The following is a 13,330-nucleotide window of genomic DNA, read 5'->3' on the forward strand; positions in this document are numbered from 1 at the left end:
TAATTGAGTTCTCGCTGGTCATTTGCTCCTTCCAAGTGAGCAAGAAGAAAAACAGAGGACCGCCACCTCGTCTGCAGACGCCATGGGAAGAAGTGAAATGCCACTCCTGTTGGCGGCAAGCGAAAGGGAAAAAGAGGTGAGCAAAAAGCCATTTAATCCACAGGGAAGGCAGAGAAAAGAGGGGCCTCGGCCTGCTCGGCTGCTCCAGAAGGGGAACCACACAGCGGCGAGGGACCCCGCCTCCGAGTGCAAACGCTCCCTTTCAATCAGCACACCACCCCCTGAGTCCAAACTTCCTGTCCCTGGGAGGGTTGGCTCAGGAATAAGGAGAGTAGTGCTAAGGCAATTTGCACGCTTACATGGATACGTCTGAAAATGCATTTTATTCTCTCGACTAGTTTGCCTTTCTGACCCAACATGGAGGTGTTGCTGACAGGTCAAAATGTAGGTAGGTGTCATGGGCGAACTTGAAAAAGGCCTGAAGTTAACATAAGGTTATTAATTAGTTTACAGGTGCATCTCAATACATTAGAATATGATGGAAAAGTCAATTTCCAGTAGTTCAAATGAAATAGTCCCAACCAAGTATTGAGTCATATACAGTCATGGAAAAAATATTAGACCATTGTTTTCTTCAATTTCTTGTTCATTTTAATTCCTGGTACAACTGAAGGTACATTTGTATATCTAGACATTTTCCGTGGCTTTCTTGATAATGATTTTGGTTATTATCAATAAAACCATGTTAAATGTCTAGATATCAGCTCTTAAATTAAACTCTTATCAGCTATTTTTGTTGTTATCATTATATTTGTCCAAACAAATGAACCTTTAGTTGTACCAGGCATCAAAATGAACAAGAAAGAAAACAAGGGTCTAATCATTTTTTCCATGACAGTAGATGGACATACTTTTCAGAGGCCAATGTTTTCCATATTAAACATACCACACTGAATATTAGGTCTTCATTAAATGTAAGCCATAATCATTATAATTAGAAGAAATCAAATAAATTAAGACATGAAATGTTGCATTCTGTGTGTAATGGATCTATATAATGTGTTATTTCCACTTTTTTAATTGAATTACTGACATAAATAAACGTTTCTATGATATACTAATGTATTGAGATGCACCTGTATATTTTACCTAATTATTTATTATGTTTACCAAATATAATATGCAGTGTAACCGGAGAAAAGGTCTGGTCTCAATGACGGCTTTGTTTAGGTTATAGGTAAAGTTCTGCAGCTGGACTCAGACTGATAGCTCTAACAGGATCCCAGTCAGAATGAGTCCTGATCTCCGTGATAATTCACATTTCATCTTTCTGCGGCTGAGCCCGCCCCCCTACAGAAACTGGACTTACACTCAACCCAGTTCTAATGGCCAGTTACCAATGACATGGACCTGCCAACAGCTGTTCATGACCGTATGATGACTGTTATTTTCAACCAGCTAGGCAGAAGAGAGCTGGGATTGTATTTATATTTCTTCCTAAATGTTAATATAATTCTGTGGCCATTCTATTCAGCAACAACATCTAAAGGTAGCTGGTTAATTACTTATGTTTTAAATGTACAGTCATGGAAAAAATGATTAGACCACCATTGTTTTCTTCAATTTCTTGTTCATTTTAATGCCTGGTACAACTAAAGGTACATTTGTTTGGACAAATATAATGATAACAACAAAATAACTCATAAGAGTTTAATTTAAGAGCTGATATCTAGACATTTAACACGGTTTTATTGATAATAACCAAAATCATTACAAAGAAAACCATGTTAAATGTGTAGATATCAGCTCTTAAATTAAACTCTTATCAGCTATTTTTGTTGTTATCATTATATTTGTCCGAACAAATGTACCTTTAGTTGTACCAGACATTACAATTAGAAAGAAATTAAAGAAAACAGGTGTGTCTTTTTTGGTCATTTTCACATCTATTTTTTGTCAATTTGTGTCTTTTTTGGTCATTTTTACATCTATTTTTGCTAAATTTGTGTCTATTTCAATAACTTTCTGTCATTTTTTGGTCATTTTTACATTTCATTTCTACAGTTATGGAAACATTTTTCATAATGCCCCAAAATCATAATCAATAAAACCATGTTAAATGTCTAGATATCAGCTCTTAAATTAAACTCTTATCAGCTATTTGTGCTGTTATCATTATATTTGTCCAAACAAATGAACCTTTAGTTGTACCAGGCATTACAATTAGAAAGAAATGAAAGAAAACAGGGGTGGTCTAATCATTTTTTCCATAATGGGGATGGGGACAGTCTCACACACTTCAGTCACTCAATCATTTGATTTTCCACAACAACAGGTATTGATGACAAACTGAGAATGTGCATGTAGTAAAAACAATGATTTAATCTAATGAGCAGGCAGTTACTGCAGCCACTTCACTCTGGACTGGACTAATATGGAGGCTGTGAACAAGGAAGACATTGTCAGTGTTAGCCCCAGTGGGTATTGCATGAATAAGAGCACTCATCCAGTTGATTTAAATGTGTGTGATCTCACGCCTCTTTCACTCCCACCTTTGTTGCCTCCTGAAAGGACAGGTCATAACGGGTCAGTGGACACACACACCAGTCAACAGGCTGCCTATGTATTTGTTGGCTGGATGGAGGAGGGGTCGGATGGTTTTTGAGTTACACCCCTGTTGAGCAAACGCACGGTGTTACTCTTTTTTTTTAGAGCCAGGATATACAAAGCCCTGAACTGGACCCCGGAGGTGCAGGGACTCATGTGGTTCTGTATAATCCCAGTCCCTCTCCACATCCAAACACACACAGACCTGCTGGGAGTGGTTCTCCTCCCCGACTCCAACATGCTTTAACCCCCTTTTAACCCCTCGGATAAGTCTGATTACTTGTTTCCTTCCTGGGTATTAAGCAAATGTGGCAGTCCAAGTGATCCATGTGGGGTGGAGGGTGTGTGTGTGTGTGTGTGTGTGTGTGATTTTGCAGTTTTGAATCTGAGTGTGAAACTGTTCTCCTCTGATGGCGACAATAATGACGAAACCTCTACAACAGCATTTTGTCTCAGTGTTTTACATTCATAACAAGCACTTTACACCATTAAACCTGCACCTTGTAACCAATAATATATGGGCATTATTATTATTATTATTATTATTATTATTACTCTGGGAATTATATACACACAGTAATGGAAAAAAATATTAGACCACCCTTTTTCTTCAGTTTCTTGTTCATTTTAACGGCTGGTACAACTGAAGGTACATTTGTTCGGACAAATAAAGACAATTTCCATGGTTTTCTCAGCTCAGATATCAGCTCTTAAATTAAACTCGCATGAGCTATTTTTGTTGTTATCATTGTATTTGTCCGAACAAATGTACCTTTAGTTGTACCAGGCATTAGAAGAAACTGAAGAAAACAAGGTGGTCTAATACTTTTCCCCCCATGGCTGTATAGATATATCCAGTTAGCATTCAAGGTCCTTTTTATTGAGAATTGATGGTTGTGGGCAGGTCAACATTCAAGTCCATTTTCATGTTCAACTATGTCCCATAAGCAGCACATATTCAATTTTTGGGTTGATACCATTTGTTACACACATTTGGTGCTGAATTATGCAATTTTATTCATATCGAGAATGGATAAAAATGGTCAGAAAAAGCGCTGTGAGAATGGTAAGAGGATATATACAGTACCAGTCAAAGGTTTGGAACACCTTCTAATTCAATGGATTTTCTATATTGTAAATTAATAGTGAATACATCAAAACTATGAGAAAACACATATGTTATTATGCAGGAAATGAAAAAGTTTTAAACGAGAAAATGTTTCATATTTTAGGTTCTTCCAGTTAACCACCATTTGCTTTGACAGGTGTGCCTTGTCAAGAGTTCATTTGTGGGATTTTTTTTACCTTCTTATAGCCCGGCCCTCTTCGACAAAAGCAGTTCCAGAGCTGGTTCGCAGTTGGTTCAACTTGCGAACCAGCTCTGAACCGGTTTGCTTTTCCACCTGCTCTAGAGCGAAACGTTTCAGTTGATCTCCTTCAATGGGGCGTGTTGGTCTTGTTGGTCAGGTAGCCCCGCCCCCAGCTCCGGTTGTAAGCGGTTTGCGGTTCAGGACCAGCAGAGAGTTGGTGCCGCGCTGGAACCAGTTTTCCTGGCTGAGAGTTGGTTCTTTGGCAACCGAAAAAAAGCAAAGAACTGGTTCGTGATTGGGCACCATCTCTGAACCAGCTCTTGAACCGGCTTGGTGGAAATTGGTGGTTTTAACGTGAGACCATCAGCTGTGAAAAAACCCTATTCAACTACTGTTCTAATCCATGTTATGGCAAGAACCACTCAAGCAAGTAAAGAGAAACGACATGAAGGTCAGACAGAAAGAGTGTGTGCATTACATATAATGCATACACACACACACACACACACACACACACACACACACACACACAAATGCTAAAAAAAACATTTTACTTTGATATCTTTATATCTATGTACTGATATTATATAGTTCACACATCATGGCAGGCTGAGGGGAACCACTGGACCTCGTTTGTACAACTGTATATCTGTACTTTCTATATATATATATATATATATAGATAGATAGATAGATAGATAGATAGATAGATAGATAGATATTGATGGAAAAATAGATAAGACCAGCATTGTTTTCTTCAATTTCTTGTTCATTTTAATGCCTGGTTCAACTAAAGGTACATTTGTTTGGACAAATATAATCATAACAACAAAAATAACTCATAAGAGTTTAATTTAAGAGCTGATATCTAGACATTTTCCATGGTAAAGGGAATTTATTCAAATTTGGCACAAACATCCACTTGGGCTCAAGGATGAACTTTAAGGTAGTTATGTGAGACAATTATGAAGTGAAGACAGTTTATATCCAAACATACTATTAAAATGAACGAGAAACTGAAGAAAACAAAGGTGGTGTAATGATTTTTTTCCATGACTGTATACTTATGTGTGCATATTTACTGTACAGAGTTCTTCTCATTAATTTATATATGTAACAGTTTCATTAATCTCTTTGTAAATTAATACATGTATTTTATGTTGCTGTTTTTAAATCTCTTGTCCTGTCACTGTGCTGATTTAACACGTGAATTTCCACAATAAAGTCCTCATTTGCATATCTATTTTTAAATGCCGGTAGAATTACAACCAAATAAGATAGAGTAATAATTCTTTTTTCAGATAAAACCGGGTGATTTACCTTCATATATCCTGCATGCATCATGTCCCAGAGAGCTGATTCCTCACATTAATGGGTTTGTAGAAATCCAGTAGAAACAATAAAACTAAACTTTATAATCCAGAGCGGTTCGCGGGGATCCACAGCACTTCCTACGTTGGAAAAGTCGTCATCACGTTGTGCGCATGAACCGTCAGGTGGTTTTTTTTGCGCGGCACTACTACACGCGATAACCGGATGTGACGTCATTTTCCCGGGCGAGGTAGTTTTTCCGCGGGAAAGACGTCTTTTAGCGCGAAGTAGCACTTTCGCTTTCTCTCTCGTTTTACCTCTTGCTCTTTCACACACACACACGCACGCACGCACACACACACACACACACACACACACACACACACACTAAGATGTGATTGCACTATTGTAAATAGTTTATTTACAGTTATGTACATGCTATGATTTTGAAAATTGTGCACAATGTGCAATCCTATTTTCGTTTTGGTTATAGTTTATGAAAATTTGTGTATCTCAAAAAGTAAGTTATGATCACATTCAAAATTAATTTCCATTAGTTTCAAAGGATTTTGTGCAACTTTCTTCCATTTATACTTTTGAGTAATGCAGCTATTATATTACTGTATTTTGAAAAATATGAGTTAAAAATATATTTAAAATTTTGTGGGTTTTTTTTACACTTTAAAACAATCTGTTTCATTAGAATGGATAAAAGTCTATGTATATTATTAAAATTTGGGATGTAAGAGTTGTTTCTATGGTAGGTCACAACTTAATGACTGTAAATTTGCAGATATGTACATGCAGCAAATGCTTGTAAAGAATAAAACAACAGCAATAACAACAACAACACAATATCATATCTAGCTAAATATTTGTGTATTATCAATCAGTGTATCTCAAAAAGTAAGTCATAAACACTCAAAATAAATTTCCTTTGGTTTGAATGGATTTTATGCAACTTTTTTTCCTGTTTACAGCTGTGACATTTCTGTATTTAGAAAAATATGTGTAAAAGGGACACTTTCAAGCAATTTATTTCATTAGTGTGGATGCAAGTCCATATATGTTATTAAAATCTGGGATGTCAGGGTTGTATTAATGTATAGCATATTAAAATGCTCCAAAAATGGCACTACCGCATGTAAAAATGTAAATATCTGCAGAAAATATTAATGCCTGGTACAACTCAAGGTACATTTGTTTGGACAAATATAAATGTATATATAGCTCTTAAATTAAACTCTTATCAGCTATTTTTGTTGTTATCATTATATTTGTCCAAACAAATGAACCTTTAGTTGTACCAGGCATTAAAATGAACAAGAAACTGAAGAAAACAATGTGGTCTAATCGTTTTTACCTGTATTTTGGGTCAATTTGTGTCTATTTACATCTATTTTGGTCAATTTTTGTCTATTTCGATAATTTTGTGTTCTTTTTTTGGTCATTTTTACATCTATTTTTTGTCATTTTGTGTCTTTTTTAGTCATTTTTACATCTAAAGACATGGAAACATTCTTGATAATAATTTTCTTGGAAATAGTTTCTTCCCATTACAATATATATATGTATATATATATATATATATATATATATATATATATATATTCCAGAGAGATGATATGTCTCTAATAATGGAATAATAATGTGGAAACAGTTGAGAGTAGTAGTAGTTCCCCCGAGAACAAACAAAGAATGAACAAGAAAATGAAGAAAACAACGAGCTAATAACATTTTCCATGACTGTATATTTGCATATGTGCACATGTAAACGCTTGTAAACAATAAAACAACAACACAACATCACATCTATCTAACTATCTGTGTGTTGTAATGTCATGTTTACCTCCTGTGCGTGGCGTTAAAGCTGCAGGCTTCTTCTCTCCACTTCAGCCACATTAATCAATGCTCCCAGTAATTGTCAGCCTGGTTTCCATGTGTGTAAATAGGCAATTAATAAAACCCTCAGATGTCTTGTTTTTCTCCCACGGTTGCCACATGTGTCAATCAGCGCGTAATGGCAACTAGGGAACAAATGCAGCACTTGGAGGGACAATTGAGGAGGCCAACAGTCAGTAATTAAGCAGTTCATAAGGCAATCACATTAATTATCCCCTCCACTGGCTGCTACCTTCTCTGGACATCCTGATTATATGCTTATTGACTCTGAATCCTATGATGAAATGTTCCTTGCTCCACTTCCTAATGGAGTCTAAAAGAGGAGTCATTTACAAATGGCTTTATTAGGCAGAGTACCCACATGGACCTTTAAAATGTTACTTGAAAATGCAATTTCACCTGTCGTTTGCAGGAGGCTTTCATGCACTTAAGCAGAGGTCATACAAACAGCAATGTAATTAGCAGTCTCCCTTTTACAGACTCGGCTGATTTGAAAAGTGTTACACACCTTTTCTCCTCCATTCAGCATTAATCATTCGTTTTCAGGGGGAAATTGCCAGGCTTATGAAAAGACAAAATGTCATTGGGGCTGGCCACTGCATGAGGCTCTTTCTTCAAATGAATTTGTTAGACCTACATGTGGAGGGTTGAAAGGCTTTATGACATGTTTTAACCTGCCGGAGGAGGAGAGGGCAGCCTTTTCTTTTCTTTTCTTTTCTTTTCTTTTTTTTTTCTCTGCCGGGGAGGATTGAAGGGGGTCAAGACACACTTTAAAAGTGTCACTCATCTTTTTTGTGGTTTAAAGAAAGTTGATTTTAATAGAAAGTGTGGCAATAAAAATCATTCAAAGCAAAGTCAGAGAAAAAGGAACAATTGTTACAATTAGCAAAAAAAATGTGCACTGTTTGCTGTATTTTCTAGTTGAAAACATTACGTGTATACCAGTATATAGGTAAATATGAATATATATTGTTTTCACCTCCTAAAATTGTACAATAACATGACCGACAACACAGCAATATATATCTAATCTATATATATTCACAGTTTTATATATATATATTATTATCAGGTTTCTATATATATTTATATATCTTATCAGGTTTATATAAATATATATATATATGTTATCGGGTTTATATATATATATATATATATATATATATATATATATATATAGATATATATATAGATATATATATATAGGTTTCTATACTTTTTTTCAGGTTTCAATATATATTTTCAGGTTTCTATATATATTCTCAGGTTTTAATACATATTCTCAGGTTTCTATATATATTTTCAGACTTTCTATATATATTCTTAGGTTTCTATATATATATTCTCAGGTTTTAATACATATTCTCAGTTTTCTATATGTATATTCTTAGGTTTCTAGATATATATTCTTAGTTTTCTATATATATATTCTCAGGTTTCTATGTATATATTCTTAGTTTTCTATATATATGTTCTCAGTTTTCTATATATATATATATTCTTAGGTTTCTAGATATACATATTCTAAGGTTTCTATGTATATTCTCAGACTTTCAACACATCACATCACCGACAACACAGCAAACACAAATTACCAGCAGATTTCTAGTGCAAAAGAACCTCTTTAATGCAAGCAAATGCTGAAAGTTGCCAATCCTCCTCAAAGCCTATGCCAGCTCACGTCGAGCCCCTCAGCGTGACTCTAAATGCAGATAATGAAGAAATGGAAAATGGAGGCCAAATTGACCCTTTCACAGCGTGTTATGTCAGTTTGTATGGGTACCTGGAGTGGCTGTCCCCCTCCCATCAATAAAATAATTTAAGAACACATTATACTCCTTTAAAAGGGCCCATTTGTCAGACCAGGTGACTCTTAAAAGACCCTGCGGATTAGAGACGCCCTGCTTCAGGTACTTTTAATTCAGCCACAATCGATATGACTTAGGCTGCCGTTGTGTTGAGAGTGAATATTAAAAAAGGGTATTTCAGTTTAAATGTCTCTTGTGCATAAAGTCAATAAAAATGGACGGGGGTTAGACGGAGGTGGAGACCTCGTACATTCTGTGCTTCCATTTTACATGTCATTTGTTGAAATCTACAAAAAAAAATCATGATAATCTTACTTAAAAAATGTCAACAAAGGGACAGAAAATACAACGTTTTCCATGATATACAGTCAAAATGCTGGGAGATGACTTTTATCACTTTCTACCAGCTGTCTTCAGTATTATAAACCATGTTTGAAATGGTAGTTACCAGTAAATACAGATGGAGTAAGTACATAATTAACCTGTTACATATCTTATGATTATACAGTAATAAACTATACAAAATTGCCTTTTTATGCAGACCAACAATGTATAATCATCATGTGCATAAAGTTGATACATTACAGTAATTACTGACTTCTCTGCCGGGAGGATTGAGGGGGTCAAGACACACTTTAAAAGTGTCACTCATCTTTTCTGCGGTTTAAAGAAAGTTGATTTTAATAGAAAGTGTGGCAATAAAAATCATTCAAAGCAAATTCAGAGAGAAAGGAACAAATGTTACAATTAGCAAAAAAAATGTGCACTGTTTGCTGTCCTTTCTAGTTGATTTTAATAGAAATTACTAATTACTGGATCATTTCTGTCAAGAAATCAGTATAAATGGCAGTTATATATATTCTCAAGTTTCCATATATATTCCCAGGTTTCTATATATTATCAGGTTTCTATATACATTCAAAGCCCTGGCACTATTGTTATACTGTGGATTTTTTCTTCTTCCTCTTCTGGACACGATTTCGTCCTGCTACAAATTATATATCAAAACGTGCGGTTTGATCGGGATCGGTGTGCTATTACTTTTCTCTACAGAATATTAATTTTTTTGCGATATAAATCACGGATAACGGCCCAAAATTTTGCACGTTTCGATAGGTCATATAGTTTTTTATCAGTCCCTGTTCAATGACCATGATCATTTTTGGAGAAATTCTGAGATTATAATGGGTGTGTATTGCACGGAATGTTCGTGTCACAGTGTGTGACATCATCGCCAGAGTGTAGAGGGAGAGAAGAAATTGTAAAAAAATGTATTTGAAAACTGCGCTCCAGGCCGCAAATTCCACTCTACAGAAATAATTTATACATAGAAACGTAGGGAAATTTGTCTTCTCACTCACAATCCTCTGGTAAAGCTGTCAGAGTTATAGTTTGGGCGTAGGACGCACAGATGATCCACCAACACCACCAACAGCCTCATTGGCTCCCATATTAAAAACGCAGGAAGATTTCTGAAAATGGGAGATGTAACAGTTTTTTAGATCGCTCTAACAAAGCTATTTTTTCATTTTTCTTAAAAAAAAAACATATGTAGACGTTCAGGAAGAACTCAGGACGCTCAAAGTGAAATCGGATCAATGATAGGTATTATGGTTTTGCCAAAAATGCTTTCTGTTCGAGGCCAGAAATTCCAGTCTGTCCACCTCTGGCTAATGTCACTGTGCTAGAAGATTCAGCAGCTGTTAATTCTGTTGATTGCTCTGCTCTGATTGGTCGACCGCAACGCCTTTGATGTGATTACAGTTACAGATACACGCACACATGCGTGTAAGCGCGCACACTCCTCCAGATACACATGTTTCACACACTCACACACACATTTTGAGGTTAAAGTTCATAGGTTGCTGTATAAATAAATACTTGAAAAGGAATGCTTATTGTAGGTGTGCTCCTTGTATATAATATAGTATCATAACATTACTAGTATTAATTGTTTGAAATCTCAAGAATCTCATCATAGTGTACACACACCGGCAGTAGCCCCCGTCGCCCTTCAGAATTTCCCCAGAGGAAATTTTCTAGTTATATATATTCTCTGGTTTTAATATATATTCTCAGGTTTCTATATATTATCAGGTTTCTGTATATTCTCAGGTTATTGTATATATTCTCTGGTTTATATATATATATCAGGTTTTCAATCCACATTCCCAAACTTTAACATATATTTATATAGTCTTTCATTCCATATATAATAATTCCCTGTAATAGCTGTTACTATGATGTGAGTTTCGGTGGTTTAGGTTTCCATACAATAGAGGGAGTTAATCAACATTTAAAGCACATATCCTCAAAGATAAAAGATACAGCTGTTGGATCCTGATTCCATTAATGTCATTAACATCAGATCATCTTTGCGAAAAAATTGCTATTATATCTCTTATCTGAATCTTCTGGTTTGTTCCAGACATTTGATCCAAAACAACATTTTGCCGTCTGCATTTAAGTTCCCACATTTGTCCTCCTCACTTCTTTCTTTCTTTCTGCCTGTCTGCTTCAGTCAGAGTTTCCTTCTTTTTTTTTTTCTCCTCCTCTCCGTCTGTTTGTCGGTGAGTGGAGGATTGCGGTGGACGAGTGAGGCAGTGATTTGGCATGTTAGTGAGTGTGTTGGGGCTAATCAGACAGAGGGGCCACTGTAATGGACAGAATCTGGGCAGAATCACAGCTAGACCTGCTGCGGTAGGGAGCGGGTAATACAACTAATTTCTCCACTGTCTTAGCGACCGCACAGACGGAAATGGGGTCAACAAAGGTGCAGTCGGCGTGAAATGAACAGCTGTTGCCTTCCTCAGTGTAGCGCTGCCAAAGAGCACAAGCCCCCCCCTCCCCCACCTGCTTTTTGTGTAAATGCAGAAGAATGTATGTACAAATTAAGGGCAGGACCTGTGCATATTACTTTCCTTCTTCATCTCTGCAGCCTGCCTATCAGTTATGGCATACTGTGGGAACAGTGTGTGATGAAACGGGCATAGGTTACTCATAGATTCCTTTATTGGCTGAGGTTTTTGCGTTTGTTATGATGGAGAAACAATTGGCTATTACAAAAGACGCCTCTTGTAGGGAAATAGGATGCTAGTGTGTACATTGAAAAGTGTGGACGCTGCTGTGTGAAGTGTAAGAAGACGTGTATGTATTAATGTAGATATTAAGGTCCAATTGTTGGATGCTCTGAGGTTTTTTTTTTGTCCTATTTCTCTGTGATTGGACTTGTCCAACTCTAATCACAAAGAACAGATGCATGGTGCTTCATTTCAGCACAATGCTGGCAGCTATGTAAAGGATTTTTTAAACAAAGTGAGCTGAAAAATAGAAAAGACCTCAGTACCCAGTGAACTATGTCCGTATTCTATCAAAATGTACAAAATCAACTCTATATAATAATTGCGTTTTCATTATTTAGCAGTTGTTAGTTATTACCAGCCATAACAGCCTAATAACCTAGTAGCTGGATGGACAGGTGGGATATTGGATTATACTACCAGGTAAATGGGTAATTTCTCTCTTTTTACATAGTAATTGTATTATTATTTTACTGTAGTTACCTTCATAATGCCGGTAGTAATTACCCATCAATGCAGAGTCGTTATTTAGTCATAGCTGAGATATTTCAAGGCAATTAGTTAGTATTTTACGGTGGCCCTGAGAGCTCACAGCACTGCAACTTGAGAAAACACATGCAAATACACAAAACACAGGCAAATTGAGAAAAAATCATCATCAATTAGACAACACAAGTGCAGCATTTAGAAAACGCTGCAAAGACCACAACACAACAGAAGTGTTTCCAGAGGACACTTAAAAGTGATGCACACGTCTGGACACGCATGTGATATTATCACGTTATTTCAAGATAATTATAAGATACAAGATAATTAGTTATTTCCTGATAATGATATTGTCATGTTTCAACGTGATACATAGCGTTAGCCCGCTAGCCGTATCAATCACATTGCAGTTAAACAAATCAAATAAATGAATGATTCACCTTTTAATTGGTCTCTTTCAACGGCACAGAGTTGGTCTTGGTCTTGGTCTTGCTAGCCCGCTAACGTTAGCCGGCGATCAATTGCATGCTAACATTAGCGGGCTAGCAAGACCAAGACCAACTCGGTGCCGTTGAGAGAGATCAAGTTAACTGTATTTTGTGTCCACAAAATTAAATTCAATCAAGAATTATTTTGTCCAATCAGATAAAATTCTCATTGTATTCATCTCACTTCAGTCTTTTTATTTCTCCACAATGAGAGTCAAACCCACAGACTGACCAACAAAGTATTCAGTCAAACTGAACTCAACTGATATCAAACATGTTGGACGACAACAACTGCAGCATTTTATCAAACTTTAACTAACAATTAGTGGCATTTAAGG

At 36.1% G+C, this 13,330-nt stretch overlaps 1 long non-coding RNA gene across 1 annotated transcript; it reads right to left on the reverse strand.

Moving 5' to 3' along the window:
* Positions 1 to 2,365: 2,365 nt before the first annotated feature.
* On the reverse strand, positions 2,366 to 5,413 carry LOC131986868 (uncharacterized). Its single transcript, XR_009395717.1, has 4 exons — positions 5,238 to 5,413; positions 3,913 to 4,174; positions 2,553 to 2,674; positions 2,366 to 2,441 (listed from the first exon to the last, which is right to left on the reverse strand). It is a non-coding gene; the product is annotated as an uncharacterized LOC131986868 (long non-coding RNA).
* Positions 5,414 to 13,330: the final 7,917 nt, after the last annotated feature.

The sequence above is a fragment of the Centropristis striata genome, chromosome 15 (assembly GCF_030273125.1).
Source record: "Centropristis striata isolate RG_2023a ecotype Rhode Island chromosome 15, C.striata_1.0, whole genome shotgun sequence".
Taxonomy (NCBI): Eukaryota; Metazoa; Chordata; class Actinopteri; order Perciformes; family Serranidae; genus Centropristis; species Centropristis striata.